Consider the following 6,119-nt stretch of genomic DNA (forward strand, 5'->3'; position numbering starts at 1 on the left):
GGCAACAAATGGACTCTTCTTTCCATCTTTCCTACGCATCCCATAAGCCCCCTTGGGACTTCCTAGGTGCTTCTCGGCCATAGCCTTTCAATCTGGAGATATTGGGACAGAGAGTTTGAAAGGCTGCTCCTCAAAACGTAGATTAGGAGATGGTACAGGGGACAATAGAGTGTGGTGACGATGAGTATCCATACAACGGTGCCCGAGGGGAGATGGGGGGGATAGAACGCCATTAGAGGAAACTGAATTGCACCCTCCTAGGGATGGCATAGATTTGCCTGAGGCTTAGTAACTTGGTTTGGGGGTTGGCTTGGGGGAAGCGGTGCTATCCCACAGTTACTAGTTCTTTACACGGATAAGGGATACAGGGATTCGCTTTGAGTTAAAGAGGCCCAATGAACTTGACATGGAAGAAGAGGCCACTGCTAATTTTTTGTAAAGCTTACATTCAGAGGCTTCTTGTGACTCAACCCAGCCCTGCTGGTCAGAATTGCACAGCCAATCAGAGAGGAGAAAGATGCAATTCTCGAAACTTGCTTAACTTTGACTAAGACTTACGCCATTTTCTCATCTTGTCACAGTGATATCTGGCCACCTAGCACATTTGTTTGTTTTGTTTTTAGACTGTTCTATTTATTTAACATTTTTTTTTTAGCATTTAGAATCTTGCTTGCTTCTTTCCTCTCACCTCCATGTACGTGTGCATGGTGTGCATGTGTATTTGAGTATGTGTACTTACACATATGTGGTAAAGATGTGCGTTGCATGAGGGGCCCATGGTGGACATATGGAGTCACTTCAATCACCCTGCACTTTATTCATTGAGGTGGGGTCCCTCATTGGAACCCAGAGCTCACAGAGATAGCTACTCTGGTTAGCCAGCTTGTCTTGGGGCTCTCCTCTGCCTTCCTTCTCTCTACCTTCAAGGTACTGGCATGACAGAGTGTCTGCCATGCCCACCACACTTTCTCGTGGGTTCTGGGCATGCAAACTTAAGCCAGTTTTCATGATTCTGAGTCAGAGACTTTATCCACCAGTCATTTCCACAGCCCACTTTTTAAAGGCTATGTGCTCTTACCAGCTCATTTGGGCCTCATGCTGAGTCACTAAGAAGTGAAATATCTCACCCGCCATTTTTATAAAACCAAAGAAGCAAACAAACACAACATACAGAAATCTCTCTCTCTCTCTCTCTCTCTCTCTCTCTCTCTCTCTCTCTCTCTCTCTCTCTCCCTCTCTCTCAACAAAATTCTGCTGAAAGACAAAGTGACAAAGAAATTCCACTTGAGTTAGGACCAGAACAAAAATACAACCAGTCTTCACGTGGCTTTGTGCTTTATAGGTCTTAGGGAACTTGCAGGGAATCAGAAGTACTGGAGTTATCGTGAATGTGGGGGAAGGGTAGAGAAGGGCAGCCATAGTGAACTTAGAGATGGTGTGGTAGGCAGGGGTTCTGAGAGCTTCTAAAGTAGAACCTCACAATGGATTTATTTAAGTGTACTACAGATGGATTATTTAAAGCCAGCAAAAAAAACTCACCCAGCACAGTACTTACAGGGGCAGGGATACTGATGAAATGGTTTAAGGTTTTAAATATCTCTGTCATCCTCTCTTCCCTTAGTCAAGCCATTGGCTTGTTTTGGAACACCATCCTTTCAGCCAGTCAAACATATGACCAGTTTCACTTTCTGTCTTCCGCTCCTTCTCATTGTTCTGCCTGGGGCGGGGGGGGGGGGGGTGCGGAGAGAGGCTCTTGGCTTCTAGTGCTCCAACCTTTGGCCTAACTTTTCCACTAGAATTTAATCTTTAACATTATAGACCATGAGGGTCATGATGGTTTTACTCCTTTGTCGGGGTGAAGGAGGTGTCTGTGGGCAGAGAAAATGTGTCCGGGTATGAACATGTCCTTGGGGCATCGGCAGAGGAGAAGTTCTATGATTACCATGAAAGAGGATTCTCACTGGAATCTTCTAGAACAGGTGGCACAAGAAAGAGGCTGGTAGGATCAGCTTGCAGTTCTGAGCTACGGGAGGCAGAGAAGTATCTAAGAAGGAAGCAAGGAGTTAAGTGGTTAATAGGAACTAGGGCTTTTTATTGGCTAATAAAACCTCTCAAGTATATATATATATATATATATAAAACATGGTTCCTTCAGACTCCTAGCCCAGTGCTCAAAACCAGAAAAAGACAAAAACAACAACAGAAATCTGGTGCTTAAATACCCAGTGCAGCACAAGTCTTGTTTACTTTTTCATTTCCGCAGATGTAAAAAAAGAAAAAAAAAAGCCTTCTAGTGCTTGAGATTTATCTCTGGAGCTCAGGAGGTTCTTGCCTCCTCAGGAAAGGAACCCATAAGTCCAGCCTCCCTCTGTCTCGGGAGAGGCAGACCCATGGTGGAGGCTTTAGGAAGAAATCATCCGCATGGGGTAAGGAAGACATCTCTGGTCCTGAATGCAAATGATCTCTGTCCTTTTATTACCAGGGTACTGTTCTCCCGACAGAGCGGGATGTTCTTGTTTTTAATAATAGCCAGACCAGATGCTAACTGCTCCCCAGCGACACGCTGGATGAGCGAGAAGGCAAACAGCTGATTCCTGTTAAGAAGAACACCAAGAGAATAAGCCAGAAAGTATGAGAATTCTCTGGAAGCTTTTGCTTTGTAAACCCCTGTTTGGCAGAGAGATCACAGAATCTGAGCTGGAAACAGTGTGTCCCCCACTGCGCCTGCTCCCAGTCCGGCTGCTTACTGGGACTCTGGAGCCTTTTGCTTTTGCTATGCAGCCCTGTTCTGAATTACCCAGGGGGCAGACTCCAGGTTCCTCCAGAGGGAAGGTCTAAAGCTCTGGTCCCTTTGACTTTGAATGACTGTAGAAAAATATTCATCAGTAGGAGGAACTTTTCACTGGCTCTTTTGCCATAGAAAATAGTAAAATCCTGACCACGAGCCAATTTTTAAAAATGGCATCTTTGTTCCATCTTTCGGGCTCCTTCTTCCCCCTGTCAGAGCCCATCAATCTGTCAGATGCTATTTTGTTTTAGAATATGAGCCATTTGCAACAGGCTTTCTTCTCCCCCTATGTCCTGTCAGAGATAGCATGGAGCTTCTTGTTCTGAGAGGAGCCGGGTTGCCCTGATACTATTTCTGGGAGACTGAGGTGCCTGGAGGCAGGGGGTCTACGTAGAGCTTTATAGTCTTGGGATTTGGCTGTCATGGCCATATGGGAGGCTCATCCCAACCATCACTTTAAAGGCACTTTGTAGTCCTTCCTGTTTGCTACATTGTCAGTACCCTAAACATCCTTCTTTTCCAATGGCCTTTCCTTCCCTTTGATGCAGAAAGAGCTCCCAGACCTTTTCCTCCCATGCTGTACTTGGTTTCCAGGTAGCCCGGATGGTACCAGGGGGGAGGGAGCAATGGCAGCTTAAGGCGCTCCTCTCCTAGGATGCCATTGAAAGCTGATGTTTCAGTTTCTCTCTGGAGGAGGTCAGAGGTCAGTTCTGGTAGCGGTCACAGAGTGCCTTGGGCACCTGGTATTCTTTGCAGTGTTTCTTTTGTTTTATCTCCGTTTTTCCCAGCAGCCCCTGAAGAGATTAGCAGTGTTTCTGTTCCCACTTCACTGATAGGAAGCTGGGGTTCAGACTTGTCCCGGGTTACAGGGCTATTAAGTCTCAAGCCTAGATCTGTCTGATTGCAAAGGCAGTGCGCCTAAGTCCTGGCTTTGCACACAATCTCCTTTCTCATCTATATAATGGGGGCTATTCGAAGTAATGAATTAACGAGATACAAAAGTGCCTTGCAAGGTGTCTGGCACGTAATAGGTGTAAAATAGAGGGTACCTATTATTGCTCATGATAATTAAGATGATTATTTTAAAAAGCATACGAAAAACCTTTCAATTAGTTTGAATCACAGTAAAGCCAGAGCTACAAGTGGGACACTTTTATGTACAATCTTAACATTTAAAGCATCTGAAAGTGACAGTTTTCTATAGAATTTGAGCCCCTCCCCCCTTTAAAAAATTATGTGTAGTGGTAAGGACCAAACCCCAAAGTCTTCCGCTTGCTAGGCAAGGGCTTCACCACTGAGCTAATCCCTGATTCAAATCCTGTATTTTGTCCCCCTATCCCCCATCAAACATGAAAACTACTTTTGCAACAGGCTTCTTAGCATAGGCACCTTCTTCTCTAAGCAACATAGAGCCCTCATATCACATCAACCATAAGCGTAAAGCACATCTACACATTCAGAAAGGAGACCTTGAACCTAATTTGACCCCAGCTATCCACGGTCTCTTCCAAGGTTTTCCATTTAGTTTCATATAAACAGTGCTACTGGCAATAAAAAAAAAAAAAAAAAAAAACAAAACTATTATAGAACTCTATTTGGCAGGTGTTGGATTCATTTAACAGGAAAAAGAAAGGTCACAGCCAAGAAATTCTTGTCAATCAATTCCAACTCTTTCTCCTCTGAATGACTGCACCCCTTTCCTACTCCACACCTGCCTTGGGGAGTCAAGGGTGCACAGAAAAAAATAAAACCCAGCAGAAGACCACAAAAAGATGTGGGTTCCAGGTCTTCAACCCCTATTAACTAGATACATGACCTTGAACCAGCCATTTCACCCCTCTTGGCCCCTCCTTAAGCATGGACCATAATAAATTGCCTGCCAGATGGTCTGTTGAGGGACTGTACAACGTTCACCTATAGACTCGAATTGGCTTTTAAAATGGAGACATTACAGGGACTTTTAAGAGCCAGTCAGAATCTGTCAAATGTCAGAGAGAATGGGGCCCATTGTTTCTCATGGCACTGGAAAGGTGGTCATTTTGTAGAGGAAGCGGAAATGAAATCCCGAAGAGGGGAAATCATTTCTGCAAGATCACACTCTGTGGATGCAGGACTGGAAAGCAGGGCTTTGGGTCTCTTTCCATGCATCTCCTGTGCTCGGTCACCTGGGTAACAAGCCTCTCGTGCATCCCATTTTCCAGTAACGCTTGGAATTTCATGCACGGAGTCAGACAGGGCCACGGAAACTTTCTTGTGCTCTTCCCAACACACAGATTCTGTGTGAGGCTTCAGACAACCGTCTTAAAGAAGGCACATTGCCTTTTCAAACTCTAGAAATGAGCCTGCCAGATCTGACGTAGCAGAGAGAATTTAGTATGAGGCAGTTGAAGCCGTTCATCGCTGGACACGGCTTTCCTATCCATTGGTGACACATCCATTCGCTGATTTCCTTGTAGTGGCACAGTTTTTCCAGTGCAGGACCCTTGTCTTCCACTCCCAGGGCAGTTTTTCTGGCCTTGCTATGAAGACTCTTGTGTTACATTACATGATGGTGGGCAGGGTGGGACCATACTCCATGACAATGAAGACCACCTCATTCGTTTCTCCTATCTTTTTCCTTTTCTGTTTGCTTGACCTCTGATCTTCAATCTCTGATGCCTCTTCAGTCTAAGAAGCAGGGAGTAAAACTACGCTGATAGGTCAATGAGAGCCCACTACAGGCCGATGATGTCATCAGACAGAAGTTACGATGTAATTCATGTAATTCATCATAGGACCTCCCCTCCTAATTCAATGACAGACACACTGTGGTTGTGCCAAATGCTAGGCAATTTGAGTGCTTCTGTACTGCCGGGATGGAGGTGGAATGGGGCGAGGAGGAACTCAGCTCTACCCTATCCATAGTTAGAGGAAAGAGTAGCCATTGCTTTCTCTCTCAGTTCTCTAACCTAATCTAATCTTAGTAAAGGGTTACATTCTTATTACAGTGAGCTCAAATATTGACTAAACACTTACCAGACATGATGGATATGAAAATGAATGAGACATGTCCCTGCTCCTAACATCATCTGCCCCTAGGGACTGATAGAGACACTTCTCTATACACAGCAGAGACATGATCCAAGGGCCATGGAGCTACCAGCTCCTGGGAAAGATTTTGCATTTGAGCCTCATGTGGATCAGTCACTCCCTGCCATCTTAGACCTGAAGCTAAACTGGTATCCACCTCGTCACTCACTGACTCTTCTTTTAAAGAGCTGTGGTGCTTCATATTTCCAAACTTCCCTTTGGAGGCCCAGCATGCCCTGCAGGACTTCATTTAGATACCTCC

Source organism: Micromys minutus, assembly GCF_963924665.1.
Source record: "Micromys minutus genome assembly, chromosome: 5".
Lineage (NCBI taxonomy): Eukaryota > Metazoa > Chordata > Mammalia > Rodentia > Muridae > Micromys > Micromys minutus.